The sequence below is a fragment of the Dunckerocampus dactyliophorus genome, chromosome 4 (assembly GCF_027744805.1).
Source record: "Dunckerocampus dactyliophorus isolate RoL2022-P2 chromosome 4, RoL_Ddac_1.1, whole genome shotgun sequence".
Lineage (NCBI taxonomy): Eukaryota > Metazoa > Chordata > Actinopteri > Syngnathiformes > Syngnathidae > Dunckerocampus > Dunckerocampus dactyliophorus.
Genome location: NC_072822.1, coordinates 1,938,800 through 1,963,542, shown reverse-complemented (window position 1 = coordinate 1,963,542; position 24,743 = coordinate 1,938,800). Strand labels below are relative to the sequence as shown.

Genomic DNA, 24,743 nt, shown 5'->3' with positions numbered 1-24,743 from the left:
ACACTTTCAAGACGCATCACGGAGGTGCAGCGCTGAAGGAAGCGCTGGTCACACAAGTGGAAAAAGAAGTTAGTAAACAATAAAAGCAGGCTTTCCTAGCTTGCAAAGCCAATTCATCTGTTCCAGGGTCAAACTGTGGCCATCACAAACCTTTATTAGCAGTATGCGTCACATTTTAACGTCCTTTGCTGTCATATACGTGGAAAAAAAGAAGCTAAGCGCCGAGTTGCACACCGAAATGAAACGAAAGCCGAGTAAAACTACTCCCATTTTGAAGACACGTCATGGCGGTGCAGCGCTGAAGCGGTGCTCACACAAGTGTAACAAAACAACGTCAGCCACTGCCGATATGACAACGTTACGAACAAAAACACGCTGTGTTAGCTTGTAACGTGAATTCATCCGTTGATGTCCCTCACGGAAGTAAGCCACTGCATTGCACACCCACCAAACGCAGAAACAAAGTCACGTGACGTGAGCTCCGTTCCGCCGTATGGCTTTTGTTGCCCCGTCACAATAAGAGCTACTTCCCAGCTCTGTGGTTGTCGTCACACGTTTCCTCTCCTTAGTTTTTTTATTGGCCCCGGCATACTGTAGCATTACAAATAAAAATAAATGATAATTAATGAGATACAGTCGTTCCTTTTCAGTTAATTGGTTCCATTTTCAGAGTTCTGGCATTTGCTTACAATCCTCTAAATACGCTTGTTAGCATTATTAGAGCCCTCTAGACATGAAGTAGCACCCCTATAGTCACCTTTCCACTCCTACTACCCAATATACCCTACATAATCAGAGAAAATAAGACATATTAGACATAAAAAACACGTTAGCATCTTTTCTCGGACTGTGTACGTCCTGCAGTGGCTATTGTCTCATCCGTGTCTTGTAATGGCGGCTTTAAATGGCTTTACGCTCGTATGACCGACACAGGCGGACAGGAAGTGATGTCGGAGGTTCAGATTAGAGTTTTAGCTTGTCGTGGGTTATTATTATGATTATTATGTCAATCATCATTTAAACCTGCCATAAATAAATGCCTGTTGCGGCGATCACGTCTGGTGCTTGTCTCGCCTAAGAATTACTGACGCCCAGTGGCCACTGTAGAGTACTACAATCACAATTAGAACGCTTGCTTCTCCTGTCCCGTATTTGTATTTTAGTTCATTTAGACATTTGTATGCTGGAATTTAGGCCAAGAATAAGTACAGTTTGCTTAAATATGCATTTGGTTTACTAATACTAGGCCGTATTCAACCACAAAACTACGCTAACTTACTGTGTACGCTCATTACTGGTCTGTCTGCACCGCCCATTGTTTTCTGCGTGCTGATTGGCTGTAGACCAGGGGTGTCCAAAGTGCGGCCCGCGGGCCACTGTGATTTTATCGGCCTGCGGCCCTCGGCCCAATCTACAAGTGTAATTTAACCAGAAAACTAAAAAAAAAAACAATAGCAGCAGCAAAAATGCAAAAGTCAAAATATTTGTTGAAGAGAAGAGTTGACATCTAGCAAGGAAAAGAAGACATCATTTCACCAGAATAAAGTCATATATCAGGAAAAATGTCATTTTAGTAGCATGACGTTGAAATATGAAATTATTAAAACTATTTTTAAAGGGAAAAACAATGAATGAAGTTGTCATTTTGGGAAACTTAGGTTGGGGAAAATGTATAACTTGGGAATAAAGTCCAAATATTAGAAGTTTGAGATATTTGGAAAATGAAAAAAAAATCAACAGCAGACATTTTACCAAAGTAAAGTCAGAATATTAAGAGAAAAAAATAGTTTGATAATGACAAAAAAGTTGCAATTTTATGAGAGTAAACTTGTAAAACGAGGAAAAATATCATTTTTGGAACAATGTTGAAATAAGGAACAAATCCATTATTTTTCAAAAAAGAGGGAAGCTGAAATGAAATAGTTGGGAAATAGAAACAAAAGCCAGCAGAAATGGAAAAAAACAGCTGTCATTTCACAGGAATAAAGTCCAAATATTAAGAAAAAAGGTCATAATGGAAGGAAGAACAACAGCTGAACTCTTTTTTAGTAGCGTTCCTCCTCCTTGGCAACGCTGAAACGTGGGCTGCATACACTGGAACGTCTTAGCGTATCTCAATGTGTTGGTGGACGCAACATCAAAGCGGCCCCCGCATCCTTTCATTTTTCAGAACGTGGCCCTCGCTGGAAAAGGTTAGGACACCCCTGCTGTCGACCACCGTCAATCAATCTCCTTGGTGCCGCCCTGTGTCTCCTGTGTCGTTGCTAGCTTGCTAGCTTGCTAGCTTGTTCATGAATGTTGGGTTGGAAGGAGGAGGACTGCAGCGATACGTTTGCATCAAGGATATAAAAACGCCACAGTACAGCGCCAGGACGAAAAGGCGCGGCCACGGGCGTACAAATCTGCGTGAGTGACTTCATCATGTCTTGTGTGCTCCCTGCAGGTTGATCATTCACTTTCAAAGGAGGGTTTGAACTTCTCTGCGAGTGTTTCAACAAGAGAGAAATGTGATGAAATGTGTAGTAAAGTGGATCAAGTGGATCAAGTGTACCAAGTGGATCAAGTGGATCAAGTGTACCAAGTGTACCAAGTGGATCAAGTGTACGCTGAGGGCTTTTACCGCCTTAAAACATCGATCATCCTAGTAAACAAATGAAGTTTGCTACTTCGCGGGTTTCACTTACTGCAGGCTACTGTGTTGTGTTTATTGTGGCGTGTCCACCCGCACATCGCTTCAGTTTTACGCCGCCGGCCAAAGTCTTGAAATATTCCACATATTGAATATTTTCAGCGGCCCATTAGCGGCAGAGAGCGGAGTTCCCGCTGAAAGGCTCAGGTGGAGTTTAGAGGGCCGCGTGCGATACGAGGCGAGCGAGGAGGGCAATCATGTGCAATAATATGAAGTGCAGCCCACCTCATTACTGACAGCGTGTCGCCTCCGCTTCCTCGCTCTCATTCCTCACGCCTCAGCGCTCTTCAGGTGAGGAAGTGCCATGAATTCAGATTACGGGAGTGTTGGAGCAGAGAGCTCATTTTCCAAGTCGAATGCTTCCAATGCACCTGTGACCTACTGTCGCCACGGGGGGAGTTTAGGGGTTATTTAAGCCTTCCCGCGTCATAAAAATATTCTATTTCACACGAAACTGTGGCTAGCCTGATTCTGATTCTGACTATTGCACACTTTGAGCAAGCATCCTATTCTATCTTCACCTTTTCACAATAAAGTCGTACATTTACGAGAATAAAGTTGTAAATGTACAAGACAAAAAGTTGGAAATTGACCAGAAAAAGTCATAAATTGAACAGAAAAAAAGTCGTAATATTAACTAAGCCCCCCCTTTTCATAGCGGTCTCAGGCGATGCCTGTTATAAGCGAGTACTAAAATAATCGGCGATTTCGTAAGACATCATGACACGTAATATGACCACTTTGCTCTCCGAAATGGAAGTATTAAAAGAGATTTCGAGAATAAAGTGGTACATTTACAACAGTAAAGTAGTAAATTTGCCAGTATAAAGCCGTAAATGTACGAGAAAAAAAAAAGTCGCACATTTACAGCCGCAAAAGCCGCAACTTGCCAAGGATAAAGTCGTAAGTTTTCCAGAATAAAAGTGGTAATATTACCAAAGGTCACGTAAGTCCGCCCTTTTCATAGCCGTCTCAGGCGATGCCTGTTACGAACGAGTGTTAAAATAATCGGAGATTTCCACAATGAAGTCCTACATTCATGACGATAAAGTCGCAAATTTGCAAGAAGAGAATTGCAAATGTACAAGAAAAGAAGTCTGAAATTTACAAGAAGAAAGTCGGAAATTGACGAGAATGAAGTTGTGAATTTACCAGAGCAAAGGTCGGAATATTACCTTTGCCCAAGGCCACGGGTCACATAAGCCCCCCCTTTTCATAGCTGTCCCAGGCAATGCCCGTTAAGAGCGTGGCAATTTTATGTTGCAGGCACTGCCTGAGACAGCTATGAAAAGGCGGGGCTGATGTGACCTTTGGCCTTGGGCATGTGGAGGAGGAAGTGAGATGATGCTAACCCGTGCTAACCTGTTTGTGCTCAACTGCTGTGTTTTGCTGCCACGTTATAAATAAAAGCTTGCGTGAAGCAAGAGGAGAGTTTCCTTGCTCTGACACGTGGGACACGTAACATGACCACCTTGTTCCGAAATGTACGACTTTATTCTCGAAATCTCACATTGTTCTTTCCAACAGCGATATCGTGAGGGAGCGATATTCCAACTGCGGCATAGCCAAGGAAGACTGAATATCAATGAGCGCATATCACCGCTCTCATTGGGCCGCGCCCACGCCGCTGTTGCCAGTGTCTGCTCGCCTTTGGCCTAAAACTCTTTGCTTCCATTCCCACCCTCCCTCACCCTCAACGTGCCACCTTATTACGCCGCAGAGGCAAAATGGCTGAAGGGGCGAGAGCGAGGCCAAGACTCGTCCGCGTGCTACTTCACCGGCGTCCCGTTCACCCGTGACGTAGACGCCGACCGTCCTCGGAGCTCGCCACATCTGGTCCTGCTCGTCAGCATCCAACATCCAGACGCCGTTACAACTGGCTTTGGATCCCACGCAGCAAATTGAAAGCAGGCCTCCTCCATGGGGAGAAAAAATACAAAAAGTGCAGAGGATTTTCTTCTTTTGTGTCGTCTTGTGGGCTGCGCTTAATGCGACCACAGAGAACATGTGTGCTCTGCTTGCATACAACTTCCTTCCTTGGGACTCCATCTCCGTCACCTGGCGGAGGATGAAGCGAGAATGACGAGCGCAGGCGCAAATTCATCACCAAAAGTGCACAAAGTAAACATTCCGCTTTCAACTCAACTCAAACGACAGGACTTTTTTAGATTTGGAAAGGCTTTGCCAGCTTGTTATTATTATTATTATTATTATTATTATTATTATTATTATTATTATCATTATTATTATTATTATTATTATTATTATTATTATTATTATTATTTGCCTCCAACTACTGTCATAAAAATGCTTAACTACCCTTTAGAGGTCTTTTAAAAGTCCTCACTTCCCAAAGCTAAAATGAGACCTTTATGTATTTTCTGGTAAATGTGGAACTTTCTGACATTTTAAGCTAATTCAGACAATTACATTTTTTATTTTATTTTTTTTAATGACTACCCTCTTACAAATTTGGCCTAAATTCATTCACACAGCCAAAGTGGCTTGAAAATAAAATTGCAAAATGAATGACACAAAATGTCCCAAAAGATCTCCTGTTATCTTTTTTTGACATTTGACTAACAAAATTAACAAATTAACAACTGGATTGTTTTCCCAACTTGCTCTCTTACTTTACTTTAGTTGAACATGAAATTCAGTGCTGCTTATTGCACTTCCAGTGGTGTGAAAAACCCACAGATGGCCGGACATTCCCCTTCAGCACAATTCATGCTTGCATTTATCACAGCAAGTCTTCCAGGTCCTGAAGACCATCACACTACCACCACCATATTTTACTGTTGCTATGATGTTCTTTTTCTGAAATGTCAGATGTAATGGGACACACACATTCCAAAAAGTTCAACTTTTGTCCCATCAGACCACAGAGTATTTTCCCAAAGGTCTTGGGGATCATCAAGATGCTTTCTGGCCAAATTGAGACGAGCCTTAATGTTGTTTTTGTTCAGCAGTGGTTTTGGTCTTGGAACTCTGCAATGCAGGCCGTTTTTGCCCAGTGTCTTTATTATGGTGGAGTCATGAACACTGACCTTAACTGAGGCAAGTGAGGCCTGCAGTACTTTGGATGTTGTTGTGGGGCCTTTTGTGACCTCTTGGATGAGTTGTCACTGTGCTCTTGGGGTCATTTTGGTTGGCCGGCCACTCCTGGGAATGTCCACCACTGTTCCATGTTTTGACCATTTGTGGATAATGGCTCTCACTGTGGTTGGCTGGAGTCCCAAAGCTTTAGAAATGGCTTTATAAGCTTTTCCAGACAGATAGATCTCAATTCATCTCAGTTAAGTTTTAAATCACTTTTTCCCACAGGGACATGTAGCTTTGGATGTTTTCTCCCTTAATAATGAAATGTTTCATTTAAAAAGTGCATTTTGTGTTGAGTTGTGTTGTCATTGACTAATATTTACATTAGTTTGATGATCTGAAACATTGAAGTGTGACACACATGCAAATAAATAAGAAATCAGGAAGGGGGGGAAAGGCTTTTTCACACCAGTGTAAACATAAAGTGTCGGTTGTTTCTTCCCTTTTTTAGACATTTCATCTGAATGAAAGTGGAATTAGCGATGTATCGTTTGCCTTTCAGGAAGGTAATAATAAAAAGAGTGAAAATGCTGCATGGTATGCATGGCCTAATGCTATCCATGGGCTAATAGTGTAACGACTGCTCATTTTGCCGTGGCTGCATTTTATTGGATTGTTAAGAGCAAACAGGAAGCTCTCCACTGCCTATTATTTTTCATGGCACACCAATAAACCCCCCATCCTGTCCTCCGTCACTCAGTGCCGTTTCATCTCCAAATGTTCGTAGGTGACCATCTTGGAACGACGTCCGTCTTCTTCTCGTCTTATTCCCGCATGAGAATAACATGAATTCCAGTTGTTGGTTAGGTCGGTGTTGTCCAAGCGGCCAACCGTCGCCGGTGTCCTGAGTCCAAATGAAACAACGGCCAACCTCGTTACAAGACGGAGGCATGCGCACCGCAGCGTCGGAAACAAAGCGTGATGGAAGGGCCGCGTTCCAGAGGAGCCATCTGGGATGTTGTCTTTTGACTCTTTGCCCCCCCCCACACACGGACACAAACCCCACAATGACTTGTGTGACGTCTAACAGGCCCGGTTATGTCCCGCACACAATGAGCTCGGACGCGGTGTGCCGGTTGGGTGCCCCCATGGGGTCAGTGCTGGTTTTTGACTCCCCCTCCCTGACCCCCCGTGTCCCGACAACAGAAGGGTAGTATAAATCCTGGGTGCTAAAGAGGGCACATTCCGGCAAGGGGGTGCAGGGGAGGGTGGGGGGCTGGGAATTGTCATCAATTAAAAGATGGTTGTCATATCCTAAATAGTGGACCCCCCAGCCCCCAGGCATGCTTCTCCTCAGAGGAACCCACTGATTTAGTGGTCTATCTGTAAAAACCCCAAAACGATGACATCAAGCAAACAAGTTGGAATGATTTTCACAGGAGAGGAGCGGAAGCTGTCCATGGGCCGTCTGGAAGGACCCCGCCCCTCTGCTACGTGCAATGACGAGAAAAAAGTCGAAATTTTGCAGGAAAAAACTGCATGTGGCTGAGATTGAAATAACAGAAACAAGTCACAAGAGTACAAGAGTATGTTTATTTATTGATATTATGATTATTTATTGATTATTTATCGTATACACGACCGGTCAGTTTTAAAACTCCCCAATGTTTCCAGTTATTCAAGGAATAGCTTGAAGCGGTGCCAAGGGAAGGGGCGAAGTGCCAGGGGTTGAAAGAAAAGGTTACCCAAAACTGAAAATAAGGTGTATTTCAGAATGATAGAAAAGGGGAGGGGTTTTTCGGGAGAAGCGCAACAAGTCGTTTCAATGACGATTCCATTCGTATCACGCTTCGTGGTTGCCGATACGATTCAGGGACGATATTGGTTCATTTAGAACGATATGATCCTAAACGATTCAGTAGCTTGAAATTGATTCAGTAACTTTTTTGGCAAATATTGCAGTAGTGCGACTGTGAAATACATCCGTGGGTACTGGACAGAGCTGGTGGAGTCTCCTAGAGCCCCCTGCTGTTTTGCAGGGGAATCGGGTATGAATGAATTATGGATGTAAACAAACAAGGAAACAACAATGAATGGCAAATGCATTCACGTTTGATTTCAATCGAGTGCAACCAACACTTCAGGTTGAATGAAATCACGTCTGGGATTAATTCTATCTGATAAAACATGACCTGAACTTTAATTTGATACCTCATTCACTTCTCTATCCCAAGTATTAAAGAAGTTAGAGCACATTTCATAGCAGGAAGTACTGCATTTGGTTCCCATTGCTTTAAAGGGGACCTCTTATGCTTTTCCCCTTTTCTGACCAATAAATATTGCTACAATGATGTGTTCTCGTGTTAAACGATGCCATCGCGTCAGATAATGAGGTATAATACGCATTTGGAAGTGAGCAACGCAACCCGGACTTCCTGGTATGGGCTTGGCCAGCACCCTCGCTCTGCTCGCGGTCTTTAGACGTTGAGCAATGGCTGCCAGGAAATGTTTGTAGGGGTGAGCCGAAAGAGGCAAGCATCAGGAACAAGTGGTTGGAGTTGCTGATTCCCAGCCAGCAAGAGAAACGTATGCTCATCTGGCAACGGCACTTCGCACGGGACTGTTTTGTGAACACGGGTCAACACGTCGCTGGACTATCTGCCAAACTGCTGCTGAAGTCCGACGCCTTTCCAACGTTTCTTGGTGGTGTTGAAGAGTCAGAAGAGCCACCAGTAAGTGACAATTTACCAGTGTCCCAATGGGGACAAAAGGGGTTCGGCAGGTGTCCGCAAGTCCTCGGGAGCAACAATCATGGCGGAGTGGGATGGACAATCCTTTTGGTATTTTTAAAAAAAGTATTTGACTCTTTTGAAATGAACTTTTTTGTGTTGGGTTAGCACTTTATTTCCTGTGATATCTCAATATTTTTCTTATCTTTGCATGACTTTGTTCTTGCAAAACGACAGTTCATAATAATGCTTGTTAAACTCTAAAATCAACTTTGTATTTGTGGTTTTCGTCCCTTTCTGAGTGTGATACTTTGTCTCCTCTATATTTCTGATGACGCTCTGCACTCAGGCCCCCCCCGTGGAGTTTTTTTCGCCCATCTCAGCAGCGTAGAATCACGCTGGGCTTGCTGCGTGCTGCAGACTACTGACGCGACACCAAGAGCTAAAGTAACGAGAGCCTCACTTGAACACAACCAGGAGAGGAAAGAGCAGCAAAACGTGGCTCAAACAAGCACATTTCTTCTTGCAACTTGAGTTGTTGTGGAAGGTACCTTTTGTTTGCCTTATACTGTAATTTGGGGAAATGACACGTTTTTTCTCATATTAAAATTGTATTCTAGTCCAAATGAACACGTTTTGTTGTATTATTACCACTTTATTTATGTCAAATTGCATTTTTGTTGGAAAGATCCAACTATTACTATCAATTTGAAAGAAAGCATCATCCTAAATGACTTAAATCTTGCAAGACTTTATTTACATCAAATTGTTTTCATAAAATGACTCATATTTATGACTTTTCACAGCTTTTTTTCCTCATCTTACTACAACTTTATTTTTTTTTTTAATTCTTGTATTATTACGCCTTTATTTACGTAAAACTGCAATATTTTTGTTGTAGCAGTCCGACACGTACTGGATTTTTTTTTTACTGAATGCATCATCCTATGATTTCATTCTTGCAAATAAAAAAAGTCTTGTATGATAACTTCATTTGTGTAAAATTGTTATCATAAAATGACTGCTGACAACGTTTTTCTCATCATATTCCAACTTCATTCTTGTCAAAATGTAATTGTTTTGTTGTATTTTCACACCTTTATTCACGTCAAATTGTAATAGATGGTTGTAGAGGTCCGACTATTACTGGCAAATAAAAATAAAACTAAATGCATCACCCTATGACTTTATTGTAAAATAAAAAAGTCTTGTATTATGACTTTTTTAGGTTTTTTTTTTTTTTTTTTACAAAAAATTGTTCTTATAAAATGATTTTTCCCCCTCATATTTATGACTTGTTAGAACTTTGTTGTTATCATATTATTTACATTTTTATTTGAGTCAAATTAACATTTTTTTCTTGTATTTTTACACCTTTATTCACATAAAATTGCAATATTTTTGTCCTAGATACCCAGACTGTCACTGGAACATTTCAAACGACTTTATTTCTTGTGTTATTATGACGATGTTTTCATAAAATGACTTTGTTCCTGTAGTATTACAAGGTCAATCTCTCATCAGCCCCCCTAATCCCCTGGGGTCTTCCAGTGTAGGTTTGAATCCTGCTGCAGGACCTTTACATGAACTTTGGGAGACCAACACAAGATGTTGAGATGCTAGGTGACCTCTGACCCACCACAGGCAAGATGACCCCTTACAAAAAAATTGCAATACAATAATGAAGCATCCTGCCTGCTGACAGGTTGTCGTGGCCGAGTGGTTAAATTGATGGACTAGAAATCCATTGGGGTTTCCCCGTGCAGGTTCAAATCCTGCTGACAAGGACACCAGAGTTTTCTGGTACTCGGCTTTGGGAGCAAAGAGTTGAGGGTTGAATTGCCAAAATGATGAGCACAGTGATCATCGTGTCAGACAGTGTGAGTGCAGGAAAAGACAAAGGAGCGTTAGCGTTGTACGCATGTCTCCACACCACACATAGTTTATCTCCAACCCCGTTGACCTTTTGGAACGCGGCACCTCGAGCCAAAGTGTAGCCTCAAGCGAGAAGGAAGCACATTTTTACACAGGAGCACCGCAAGGCCGAGTATGCATACGTTAGAAAACAAAGGTTAAATGTCACCTTTTTTTCCGCATCCACACGCAACACAAAGGCAGCCGTGAGAGGAAAAGGGCAGCGGTGGTTGCCAATACTTGACAAAGACAACGCATGCACTAAATATGCATGCTAATTCATGCATGGCAGAAACAATGCACTGGCTTGGAGGCAGCCAAATAAATCAAATAACCCAACTAGTATATTCGTTTGAATTCCCCCACCATTTCAGTTTAATAAGGCTGCTGCTGACAAAACCCTGCTCCTGAAATGTCACCGAGTAATGAGCTATGCTGAGAAAATAGTTTTGCCTTTTGGATTAACGACTCAAAATGATCAGGTTGTTTTGGATGAGGTTGAGAGGAGCTGATAAAATATGGATAAATTGCAAACTTATATCTAACAGCTGTGAAATGAGTCTGGGAGTCTCAAGGACAGTTTACAATTGAATTCAACCTGGAGTGGATGCAAACAATTGAAATGCCAGCACTGGAGAGAGCGATTAGCTTCCATCTGCAATCTGTGTGTGTGTGTGTGTGTGCATGTTGTGTTACGTCTCTGTTGTAGATAAGCACAAACATGTTGCCATACTTGTTGAAAACACAGTGGAAAATATTCCATTCCTAACACGTTAAATAGAGTGGTGATGACTGAATGCTCTATCTTCTAGCAGCATGTCATCCTCCTGCACCTTTTTTACAGCTTTAGGGAGAGCACCATCTTGACAAGGTTGTCGTGGCCGAGTGGTTAAGGCGATGGACTAGAAATCCATTGGGGTCTCCCGCGCAGGTTCGAATCCTGCCGACAACGTTGTATGTTTACTTTACGAGCACGAGTTGATAGTTCACCTCTGCTACAACTCAAGCCAGATGACGCATGTGAAAACGTCACTTCCTGTCCACCTGCCACTCACTCTGCTCAACGAGGGAACCCAATTAGAGCAATGAGCGTGAATATGGTTTATGTCATAAAATTGATTCTTTACTGTTATTATATTGACTACATTGGGCAACACCAGTGTAGAGGTGACTATAGGGTGTTATATAATGTCTAGAGGGATCTATTAATGTTAGAAACTGTATTTAGAAGGTCGTATACAGGTTTTCTATATTGATAATAGGAGTGTAAAGGTGGCTATAGTGGTGTTATTTCATGTTTAGAGGGAGCTAATGTTAAACTCGTATTTAGAAGGTCATAAACAGGTACTGTATGTCTTACATGTCTTATTGTCTCTTATGTCAACTATATTGGGTAATATGAATGTAAAGGTGACTATTAGTGGTGTTATTTCATGTATAGAGGGCTCTAATATTAAATAACATATTTAGAAGGTTGTAAATAGGTTTTCTATGTCTTAAATGTCTTCTATCCATCTATTTCCTATGCCGCTTATCCTAATTAGCGTCGCGTGGTATGCTGGAGCCTATCCCAGCTGACTTCGGGCAAGAGGCGGGGTACACCCTGGACTGGTGGCCAGCCAATGGCAGGGCACATATAGACAAACAACCATTCACGCTAACATCCACACCTACGGACAATTTCAAGTCTCCAACGAAGCTAACATGCATGTTTTTGGAATGTGGGAGGAAACCGAAGTACCCGGAGAAAACCCCCCCACACACGGGGAGAACATGCAAACTCCACACAGAAATGCCCAAGTGGGGAGTCGAAGCCAGGTCTTCCCGATCTCCTGACTGTGTGGCCAACTTGCTAACCACTTGGCCACCAATGTCTTCTTTTTCTTATTATGTCTACTGTATTGGGTAATACCAATGTCAAGGTGACTATAGGGGTGTTATTTTATGTCTAGATGGCTCTAACAATGTCAAAAAACATATTTAGAAGGTCAAAAACAGGTGTTGCATGTCTTATTTTCTCTTATTACAGTATGTCTAGCCCCTCCGTGAATCAGCACCTTAGCGTGGTGGAGGGGTTTGTGTGCCCGAGTGATCCTAGGAGCTATGTTGTCAGGGCTATATGCCCCTGGTAGGGTCTCCCAAGGCAAACAGGTCCTGGGTGACGGGCCAGACCAAGACTGATTCAGAAGACCTTTATGAAGAAACACACGAGGAGAGACCGCACCTCGCCCGGACGTTATTATTAATAAATTAATAAGTTAATTTATCATGGTCAGGTCTGGAACCAATTAACAGCGGTAAATGAGGGATTACTGTACTACTATCGCTAGTGGTATTATGGCTACTTTGCTATGACATCTAAAAAGGTGCTAAAGATACAGAAGACACAGAATGGGGAAGCACAAAAAGTAGACAAAACCAGGCCTATTTCCTGTTCTTTTGGGGTTTGGTTGTCTATCTTAGTTTGTCTTGTACGTCCTCCTTGCTGGCTTTACCTGGCTTTACCTGGCAGTGACACTTACCTGTGAGCTCTGTGCGTTCTAAACTGGTGCTTGTTTTGCAGCGTTTTTCACTCCACAAAGAGAAGTTCCTTTTTTTTGGTGTTTTTAGCGGGACGGGCAGAGGCTGATATCCAACAACCGCTGGAAGAAGAAAGGGTGTTAAGTGTGTTCGACTCAAGAGAGCCAGTCACACCTTTCAAGCGAAGCAGAAAACGAAGTCGCTCCTCGTGTGAGACGTCAGCTGAGAGCCATCTGCTTCCTCCAACAGCTCCACCTGCGGTAAATAAGCTGCTAATTGGACCCAACAGCCTGCATGTTTGTGATTAGCGGATGTTTGTGGTCACTGAATCAGCACGTCTGAGGGTTAAACTCACACATTTTTTGTGGAGTTGTTAAAAGCTTGCTCTGACGCCGAGCCACACTGATGAAGACGGAAAATGCGAGATTGGATGCAAGATCATGAACTGAAAATGACACGGAAGGCGTTCCCAAGCTTTTGGAGTGGAGTGCAAATAGCATCAGCAGCGCCCTAGCTAGTCACCGGGAAAGACTTTCAACACATCAGCAAAACATGCGTACATTATGGCGATCTCATTCACCTCCTTTATTAAGTATTGTGTAAAACTACCACAGGAACAACATGAAATTAAAAGCCCAAAATGAATACAGAGCCACCATCCACCAAACATGCACATTAGCACTCAATAAGGTCAGCATTTGGGACCAAATATGAGGTGAAAGAAGAAGTCAAATTTGATGTACTTACTGTATTTACAAATGATTTGATTATTTGAAGTGTTTTTTTCATCTTTGCGCCTGAGCGTTTCCCGCGGCCAGGTGGTTGGGGGCCCCTGCCTTACAGACCGCTTGGGTGCGTGATGTGCTCTTTTACACATTAGAAAATACTCTAAGAATGCCATACAATTGGCTTCTTCGTTTTATAATGCAAGATTAACGACTACATCAACCGATGGAACCACTGAATCGTATGGTTTGTACGCTGTATGGAATCCTTTACATCTCTACTTATTGTAGATAAAATCCTCTTTCCATCTGCGATTAATTAGGAGTTACCAATGGACCAAATGCGATTAATCGCGATGAACTATGTTAATCGATTGACAGCCCTAATAATGCGTATTACTACATGGCGACTTCAAGTCTGTTTTGGGTTTTGTGGTGGAAAATCAAGACAGGACAAAGCAACTGTGTCAAAAGTAATTAGTTTGGTCGTTGTGTGCGCGAATGACATGTTCAAGCTTTTCCATTACAGCTCCTGATTGGTAAATAATGAGTTTGCAACTTTTTCTCTCTCTCTGTTTTCCTTCTGGCTGATGCTGCTGTGACGGTGATGGCTTCTTCCGCGTCTTGTTGATCTCATCACAACAAGTCAGTCTAACGAACGCTCCGTTGGCGTCCGTGGATGTGTGTTTTTGTGCCGAAATGGCTCGTCTCTCTAACTGAATCACAGAATTGACTTTTATGCCGAGCACAATTAAAAAATAAATGCAAACAGCACATGTGGTGTCATGAATAGATTTTAGCTGCAGTCATCTCAGTGGCCACCTAATAATGTTAGCAAGAATTGGCTGCCGCGTTCAAGTGGTTAAAGGCGATGGACGAGGTCTCTGCATGTAACTTTGACTCCTGCTGACAACGGAAGACTTTTCCCTCATTTGAACTTGGGAGTCTGCCCAGTGGATACAGCCACCACGTCACAAAGCTTTGTAAGGAAATAAAAATCCACACAAAAAGTTAAACGGTACCGTGGCGGTGGTTATCAACTTACTTTGTCGGCTTTGTGCGTTTGGCCTCATATTTTTCTACTTGGCACGCGTTTCCACGGTCGAACGTCTTGTGGGTTTTCGACTTTTTATTTCCATTTGCGGGGAAGTAACACGTGTCCCACGAAGTTTGCCGATCTGACGAGGCGAATGGTGTCTTGAGGAAATGTGAACAAGTGTACTGCGTCTCCTCGAGTGTTCCAGCAAAAACCTTCAACACAAAATGCGAGCATAATATGCTAAAATATTTAACAAACAACAGCAATTCATCCAGAACTGACAGTTGAGGCAGCACTGGAGTCACCGTGAAGCTCCACGTAGGACCGTCACTAGCCCCGCCTCTTCCACATTCGGAAAAACTGCTGACTTCAAATGTTATTTTTCACAGCAGAAATAACGTGTTTTGGTGTCATGAGCACTTTCAGCTGAAGTCTGATGGTCGGGACCAGGTTAAGAGTTTAGCCTAGTTAGTTACCGTGGTGATACAGCCGCTTTAATCTACAGGCAAGCCTGGCTTTAGGCTCAACACACCTTGCTAACCCACTACACTCGCAGTAAACCCCCTGGATGGATGAGAATATTCACAGGCTCTCTACCGATCTGCAGGTCAAGAGACGGCAGTTCAACCATTTTATCTTCGTCGGCTCTGCAAAGTTAGCATTGTCAGCATCACTACCTGGTTGTTGTGGCCGAGCGGTTAAGGCGATGGACTAGAAATCCATTGGGGTCTCCCTGCGCAGGTTCGAGTCCTGCCAACAACGGACTTTTCCTTCAATTTCAACATGGGGGCCACTCCTGAGAATGCAACAACGTGGATGAGAATTAAGAACTGCTCAGGCGTTATAGTGTTACTACTGGGGGGACTAGTCAGCAGGTCCACCACAAACATTATCCCTGCACGATCGAGCCGGTGGCGTGTTATTAAATCGTACAGAGAATATCTCTCCTTGCTCTGCGTCTTCCCGCCGTCCTGTCTGTTTACAACACTCTTAGGCGTCTTAAAAGTCTTCTCACCAGTCCTAACATTTTGCCGCCTAAGGAGCTCTCTTAAGGCCTAAGACGTTGTGAATAACTAACTAATAACTAATAATCTAACGATTCTTCGGATTTTGTACTCCTCTGATGAGAGCTGTCCTATCTAGTCAGGCTAGTATTTGATCGATGAACTGAAGAAGCCTGCTAGAGTGAGAGGCGAAACGTCTCCTCAGACAACCTGAACAGTCCAGCTGGGATCGATTCAATGCCCTGAGAATGCAATGACAATACTCACAAGCTCTCTAACAATTTCTAAGTCAGACGGAAGTTCAACCATTTTATTGTTTAGCGTTGCTGTGTTCCTACACCGCATCAAACCTAGCATTGTTTAACACATGTAGCACGTTGTCATGGCCGAGGGGTTAAGGCGATGGACTAGAAATCCATTGGGGTCTCCCCCCGCAGGTTGGGGTCCTGCCGACAACGTTGTATGTATAACATATAGGACAGTCCCACCGTCTCATGGAGTACATCATCGTTAAAGAACTGAAAAACCCAAAGCTCTCTCGCAATAGTTTGGATCTTGCACCAACTCCTCAGACTATTGCTGTCCTATCTAGTCAGACTAGTGTTTGTCCTGCTGGTGGTCCCCCATAAAGCTTCCAATCCTGCGGACGAAAAGTGTCAAACCAAAAAAGAAAGAAACGAAATGGAGTACATGTTTCATCTATCAGTTTCTAATCGATTTCTAATTTTATTTTGGTTGGAGTCCCGGCCAGGGTTGCGTCAGGAAGGGCATCCAGCGTAAAAACTAAACCAAAACCATTTATATGTGGCAACTCCTGGCAGGGAAAAGCCGAAAGTGGAAAAACCAAAAAATCCCTGGTAAAAAGGTAAAGAGTAGTTCACCACAGAAAAACACAACTAAATAAAAGGAAATGCAGTAAAAGTAATCATGGAGCGTGAAGAGGCGGGGGTCTGCAGGGAGACACTGTCACCTAGTGGAGCTTCAGAGGTACTGCTGGAATTACTCAGAAGTCCCGAAGAGACGTCGGTTATCCTCACACTTTCCCTCCTGCGGGGTTTGCACGTTTTGGAGCTTCTGACATTTCCACTGCATTTCTTGGGGGTGAAATACAAAAACCTCCCAAAAAATAAAATGGAGGTCAAACAGACTGCGGTCAGTTTCCGAGAGTCCACTGTGTAAATTGTGTTCATTTCAAAACAAACACATTCCAGACTCGGTTGTAAGATGGCTTTTTTTCCCCTTCACTCCTTGCTTTTTGAAGCGGTCTTCCAAAATGTCTTCTTTCACAGTCGTGTGATGTTCATGAAACCTCAGGAGGCTTGCAGGAATGCACACACATGATCTGCCGGGGAACGCAATTTGGTCCCAACCAAGTGTGTGCGTGAGTGAACTTCTGTCCTCTGTGTGGATCCACTTCACCTCCTTTGGGCTTTTTACGAAGTCCACTTTAACAGTCCATGAAAGTAAACTGAGACCGGGTGGAAAGACAATACAGTTATGACGTGATCCTAAAACTAAGCTAACTCTCTACCTGAAATAATTCACCCTTTTGAAGTCCGGTCCTCAGCGCTAATTTCACACGCTTTGTCGCCCGTTTCAATTTTGCCACCCAATTATTGAGAAACTTCAGTTTTCCTAATGCCCTCCCATCAGAAGCCTGCCTCGGTCACAACGAAGCACAAAATTGGTCTGATTGGCCAAAGCAGAGGAAGGTGAAGGAAAAGCAAAAGATGGCTTGATTTGGGAATAAAAGAAGCGGCGGAGCTCGATGTTGGACGGCCTCCTGCTTGTTTAACACCAAGGATAAACTGCTTCATCTGACGCCAGGTGGATGTGACATTGTGGCGCCCCCTATGGGTTGTGGTCTAAATGCAGTTCTATTTACACTATTTAGTTCACATTACAGTATCTTCTGCTGCTGCTGCACGAAAGTTCCATTTCCCCCAAGCAGTACAAGTTCATCAACATATTTGTGTGCTTCAGCGGAGTACCACAAATAAAACATTATTTTAGTTTTAGTTGACTTCCAATATAGTTTGTGTTTGAGTTCGAAAATGTGGTTGCCTAGCCAAGGGTCAGGCACACCGTGTCAATCAAAACTTTTGGAGTGTTTTTCCACTGGATCTTAGGGAAGCACTGGAAGAAAAAAATAATACGGTAAAAATATGGTAGGTCTTAATTATTACATAAAAAGTCAAAATTAGGAGATAAAAGTCACAATTATGGGAATCATAATTATCACATAAACAGTCAAAAATTATGAGACAAAAAAATCGTAATTATGACAGAAAAGTAATTAATTATAAGATAGAAACAAATATGTGATAAAAAGTCAAAATTATGAGACAAAAACAAATCATAATTATGACAAAAGCCAAGTCAAAATTTTGACAGTCAAAATTATGACATAAAAAGTTGAAATTATGAGATACAAATGCCGCATGTGCCAGTGCCGAAGGCTCCAGCAAAGAAGGCTGCACATGCGCCGTTTTTATCTCATAATTTCGACTTTCTCTCACATAATTCTGACTTCCCAATGGGATATTTTTTTTTCTTTCAGTGGCGGAAAAGGGCTTCCATGTAGGAGCTCCTCCTTGCTGAGTGGCTCATCAAAACAGAAACAAAAGTGGACTGTATCTGCGCTTTATTTGAGTAATTTCAAACATGTTATGATGAATGTAATTATAGCACGTAGAGAGCAATATTGCTGACCAAAGTGCAAGTAACAATCAATCATTCCGTGCTGTAAAACCAGCACGCTCATTCGACAGTTCCCCTCCAGTCCTGTAAGGGGCGATCATGCGCCATACAAAGTGGTTTAAACGACGTCTTTGCGAAATTTCACGCAAAAAAAAGTGTTGATCAATAAAGAAAAAACCCAAATGCGCTTCAAAACAGTTACATAGGAAAACACTCTACGAAGTTTGAATCAAATCAGCCTCGAAGTTTCTGGTACTAATCAGCAACACAAACGTCAGCCGCCATTTATAATTCTCTCCCGCGTAGCGTTGTCAGATACTTACCGCGTCGCCACGGTTACCACCTGCACTCAGCACTTGAGGCCAAATGGTAGCAGAACAGGCATGTCTCACTTTATTACACACTGAGCAGGTGCAGAAATGGGCTCATCATCATCATCATCATCATCATCATCATCACTGTACCTTGCTTGGGCTTGGCTCGTGGGCGTTCTTCCTGGTTTAGATATCAAAGTCTCGCGAGAGTCACTTGATCAATTCAATCGCTGCCAATGTAAAATTATTGTTTTGGTGTTGTATTGCTTTGACCCAAAAGAACATAGGCGTGTTCGAAATCAATTAAACAAAACCAAACCAAAGTAATAGTCAAGTTGATTTTTTAAATATATTATTGTATTTACTTTTTTAAAGTTAAATCATTTCAAATTTGATTAACTAATTACCTTTGCAATGATCAGCCCAATTCAAGGGGCTTCTTCTATACATGTATATCTTCCTTTCTAAATATTTTTAAAATAAATAAACACAAATAACATAATAAAAAATCACGTTTATATTCAATTACTGCAGCAGCTCTGTTAGATAAGAGCATCAAATATGGTATGAAAACAGAATGGAGGAAAGCGGTCTAAAGTAAATGTGGCAGGTTTTGGTTTCGGTTATGACGTCTGTCTGCCACTCTGAGGTGCGTTGACATAAGCGGTAATACATTTTATCTGTAGGTGTCTTTTTTTCATGCCACTTCTTTAGAAACAAGCGGCCATTTAAACAGCGGGGCTTGCGTCCAAAGTGGTCCTAAAAGTGGTCACGTGGGGCGCAGCTGCATCAACAATGTTAGCAGGAGCTTGAAGCGCTTAAGCCAACAGGCCCAATTGTCCCGTTTTACAATCGCGGCACCCTGATTTTTTTTTTTTCCTCATCTTTAATCCCGTGTCTCTTTCAGACAGCCGAATTCCTCCGGAGCACATCAGAGTCCTCTTTCCAAGCACCCAATCACGCACTACGACCACAAAAAGGCAGGTCAAAATGAGAGCGCTGCAAAGCTTCCATTCATTCCTAATGAATGCTAATTGACTATTTCATCCCCTTCTTCACCGGGGACGTTCGATACACACACCCTCACACACAGGTTTCAAGGAATAATAACAATAATGAGGCGAGTCGGGCCTGATGTTGCAGCACCGAGGGCTGATTTTGATGTTCCTTTCTTTGGAAAGAAAAACAACAATACACACCAGGTGACCAGTGTCAGATCGAGCCATGTCAAACAACTTTCTGTTGTTCGGAAGAAATCTTTGATGGGCTTAGTCAATTTAAAAGTGCTCCAAAGCATCCGACTTTCAACCTCTTTATGCACAGTGAAGGCTTCCAGTAACAATGTCCTTGGGGGCGGATGCTTGTGTGTGTGTGTGAGATGCCCGTGCTGTCAGAGGAAACAGCTTGAAACCGCGCCACCCCCAGCTGCCTCCCCGTGATTATACGACAGCGAGGCGAGTCTCCGTGTCGACGATCGATGGGCACCAGAGGCTCGTCGACGGCGTGTCGTTGCCATATTTGAAATCAATCTGATGAGGAAAAACTCAAGTTTGTGGACAGGTTTGTTCTCCGCATTGTTTCGGGTGTTCAGCTTTTCACCGACCCACTGTGTTGGCTAAGGAAGCATATTTGGCAAACGAAAAGTGAGTGTTTAAAACGGCCACCAGATGACAGCGGCGGAACAAAAATAATCAGAAAAAATGTTGTACAGTCAAAAAGTATTTTTGAAATTTTATTTTCTTTTAACGTATTTACCATTTTTATTTTACGTATTTTTGGCTAGAAAACACCATAATTGACTTGTTACATTTTTTTGAGTTTTCTAATTTGTGTTACTTTTAAAAATGTATTATTTTACTTTTAACTTTAGCATTTAGTATTATATATACACTGCATATCATGTTTTCTTTTTTAAATATAAAAATAAAACTTTAATTTTAAACATGCAAGAATAAAATCGCGTTTCCCAAAAATTGTCTAGGATTGAAATTTAGAACTTGACTATAACAGCAAACATTGTAATATTTTTTTTAAATGAAAATCACATTTCAATTTAAAACATGCAAGAATAAAATCCTGTACCCCAAAAATCGTCTAGGAGTGAAACTGAGACGTTGAAAAACATTTGAAAAAGAAACGGAGAACTTGGAACGATTAGGCAGGTGGAACTTCAAAAGCGTAACCTCTAAGGTCTAAAATGGAAAGAACCTGATGAAATGGAACAAAGAGGCATTTTGAAAGGCCACAGATCATAAATCAAGCTTTGTTCTTATTTTGCGGTTGCTTAATTTCTGTGCAAAAAATGTATATGAACTAGTTTGGACTTTCTTGGCTGTCTGAGTGGACGCGATTGAGCGAGCCAGAGGCCGCTGAAGACGCCTGACAGCTGAATCAATATTGGAAATGTAGATAAAGCAAAAGCCAAATCCCGCCTGTCATCCCGTCGGGCGATGTTGCCTTTCAGCACTTTCACCGAGCCCGAGCGCCGCGCATAAAAACTTTTCCTCGATCATGCGTTAAACTGAAAGTGAACCCCGGAATCCAAGGGGAGACAAAAGCTTTTAAGTTGTGCAAGTGTTAGCGGACACTTTTCCCGCCGTGGTCCCGGTTACAAAACCATAATAGGAGCACCTGGCCCTTTCAGGCGGGCCACTCATGAGTCGTTAGGAGGGAAAATTCCCCGAATCCTTTGGGGGATGGCAGCGACCTGTATGCGTGTGATGACGGTGGCGCCCCCCCAACAAAGGCTACAGAGGAATAGCAGGAACGGCGCCGGCACCTGACTTCTTTCCAGCTGACATCTCCGGCGCGCAGACGAGGATTAACTTCCAGTTCGCGCGCCCTCTTTCTTCCTGGGCTCGCGGCTATGCTAACAGAGCGGCACTTCAAAGGGCAGCATGAAAGGCCAGCGGTGGACGCTCATTCTTCGCTTAGTGAAGCCCGGCTCAAAAATGGCAGGAGTACAATCAAAGTGGGGGCGGGGGGCAGTTTTGATGTGCCGTGGCGTGCCAGGGTTCGGGCCAGCCTCGCTCCTGCCTTCCAGAGTTGGGGGACGCAAGGTTGCGAAATACCGCATAAAGGAGAAGATGACAAAGAAGCGACCAGTGATTACTCCCGCCACAAAGACGGTACAAGCTACGCTAATGTAGCCCCTAGAGCTGCATACTGCACTTCAAATATGTATTCCCACCAAGCAGTTCAGTTCTCCACGGTACCGTTCGAGTAATGGAAGGTCTCTGATCCGATTCCAGCTTGAACGGTTCTCAAAACTCAGCTCTGGGGCGTTGGTATACAAATGCCACCATATGAAGATGGATGGAGAAGTTGGACAGTTTTTTGGGACATTTGTGCCAAACTGTAGCAAACTCTACCACTTGGTGGAAACACTAATTCCATGCCCAGTTTTCAGGACAAGGGTGTCCAAAGTCCGGTCCGCAGCTTTCTTTGTAAAACTGGGTAATCGTTGGTATTTGGCACTTGGTCCTAAGCCAAAGGAATCAAGCTAACGTCCCACGTAAGTCCAGGATGTCTCGACAGAAGTCAACTGATGGTGTTAGGAAAGGCGAAGGAAGTTGATGAGCTTTCTATTCCGACAAACGGACAACTCTTCCAGGTTTAGCGCTGCCAAATCAGCAGACAATGACCCTTTACAGCAGGGGTCACCAACGTGGTGCCCGGGGGCACCAGGTAGCCCCCACGACCACATGAGGTGCCCGCAAGCCTGCTTTTCATTCAGGTTTTCAGTTAATAATGAAAGAACAGTAGAAAGAAATGCATTGTGAAATACAACATGTGAGTTGTGGACACCAGCATTTTGTTCATGTTCTGGTAAAACAAGCATATTCGCTTTGTTTGGGTTTAAAATAAGCTCTGAAAATAAATAGCTCTCACAAGGACAAACGTTGGTGACCCCTGCTTTACAGGAATACAGACAAAATAGCTTCACAGAGATATTGCGCTACGGTCTGCGCTTCCGCATCTGGTATGATGTGTAAAATATTACACATGAGACCATTGCTTTCAACACACCAGGGCAGGAGAAGTTAAGGACCTTTTCTGAGAATCCAAAGTATCGTTTCTCTGTGCGGACGGACACAAGGCGCCAACGTTTTGGGAGGCCGAACCTGGAATTTGTGGAAAATGCTTCCCAGAGAGGCTAAACCCCCAAATGACTTCCGAGCATCTCCGTGTGGACAACAATTCTGCTACTTTTGTGAAACGATGCCGCCAAAATCCCTGGCTTTCCACGCTCTGGAACCGACTGGACCTGGCTTGTGTTCATAGGACATGAAGGAATGATACCACCTCTTGTGGACAGATCACTTTTTGAAAATGATAGACACAAGGAGATACAGGGGAACACCGCACATTTGCCATTCGGTATTTGCAACCCTGCAAATTTGTGCATTTTTGGTCAATTAATTAAAAAAAAAAATTCCCAGAAAATAGGACGTTTTTTCGTTGATCCAAAAGTCGAGCAAAACTCCAGAAACGGAAAAAACTGCATGAAAGAGAATTGAGAAGCAAAGCAATATTCCAGTTCAGAAGGAACCGAAGGCTACGATCATAAATCCCTCCCCGTGTGGACAATAAATCTGCTACTTTGGTGAAACGATGATGCCAAAATCCCCCAACTCTGTGGAATTGACCGGACCAGGCTTGTGTTTATGCGACACGAATGAATGATACCACCACATGGAGACATACAGTATCTTTCTGAAAATGATACAACCAAGAAGATACATTGGAGCGCCACGCATTCGTGATTCAGCATTTGCAACTCCGTGAATTTGCAGATTTCTGGTCATTACATTTTTTCATTATTGAAAGTAGTACATTTTTCCCCAAAGTCAAGCAAAACTCCCAAAATGGACAATGGATGGATGAAACGGAATCAAGAGGCTGAGCAGTTTTCAAGTTCAAAAGAAACCAAAGGCTACAGATCATAAGTCCGTCTCCGCATAGACAATAAATTCGCAACGTTCGATTCAACATTTGCAACCACGCAAATTTGAACATGTTTGGTCAATACATTTTTTTCTCTCCAAAAATAGGCAGGTTTTTCCCACACAAAAACATCTCATTCACTCTCATTTTTATGTTTATGTCTTTATGCTAGACTGATAATGTTTTTTTGCCAAGCATTGATCCCATCAGATTTATGTGAGGCAAGGCAGAATTGAAAGTTTGATATACTTATACCTACATATATACTTTTTCAAACACTGCCGCAGCTTTAAAAAACACCTTATGTTCATAGCTAACCTTACATTATCACTCATTCATGGTGAGTTATATACTTTCAATGCATTTAATAAGTGCGTGAGGCACAGCGCCAAGGCCATGTGTGAGACTGTGTGTCAAAAATAATCATTTTCTTGGGTAATCTTTGGCGTTTTTTCGCCATTCGCTTGAAAGTCTGTAACGGAACCTCTATGGTACGTACTCTTCATATCATGATGATGATGAAATACAGTATAAGGGCATAAAATCAAATCGTAATTACATTGTATCAAACATAATGTAAAAAATCCAATTACATTTTAAGAGAAACATTCAAGGATAAAATCCTGTACCCCAAAAATCGTCCTGGATTGAAATGAAGTAAAATTTTCAAATCTAAGTCCTATACTGTAATTGTGGTGCCTCGGAACGTGAACAGTTCTGCAGGTCAAATTTAATACAACATTTAAAGTACAATACAGTCCAAAAGTGGAAGAAAACTCCAGAACCGGACAAGAACCGGATGTAACGGAATCAAGGGGCCAAGCAATTTTCAAGTTCAGAAGAAACCAAAGGCTGCAGATCGTAAGTCCGTCTCTGTGCGGACAATAAATCCGCTACTTTTGTGAAATGATGATGCCTGCCTGGACCTGGCTTGCGCTTATGCTACATAAATGAATGATACCATCCATTGTGGGCAGATAACTTTTCAAAAATAGTAACAAAAAAACGTTGTCAGGTATAAAACATCAGAACACTGTCCTGTCATTGTGCACCTGGGGGGGGAAAAGGGCGGAAAAATGCAATGCTGTTAATGTTCTATGGAGCGTCACATAAGAACACA

At 42.7% G+C, this 24,743-nt stretch overlaps 4 non-coding genes across 4 annotated transcripts; all 4 read left to right on the top strand.

Moving 5' to 3' along the window:
• Positions 1–10,165: 10,165 nt before the first annotated feature.
• trnas-aga (transfer RNA serine (anticodon AGA)) lies at positions 10,166–10,250 on the top strand. Its single transcript has one exon. It is a non-coding gene; the product is annotated as a tRNA-Ser (tRNA).
• A 995-nt stretch (positions 10,251–11,245) lies between these two features.
• Positions 11,246–11,326, top strand: trnas-aga (transfer RNA serine (anticodon AGA)). Its single transcript has one exon. It is a non-coding gene; the product is annotated as a tRNA-Ser (tRNA).
• Positions 11,327–15,338: 4,012 nt separating this feature from the next.
• Positions 15,339–15,420, top strand: trnas-aga (transfer RNA serine (anticodon AGA)). Its single transcript has one exon. It is a non-coding gene; the product is annotated as a tRNA-Ser (tRNA).
• Positions 15,421–16,038: 618 nt separating this feature from the next.
• trnas-aga (transfer RNA serine (anticodon AGA)) lies at positions 16,039–16,120 on the top strand. Its single transcript has one exon. It is a non-coding gene; the product is annotated as a tRNA-Ser (tRNA).
• Positions 16,121–24,743: the final 8,623 nt, after the last annotated feature.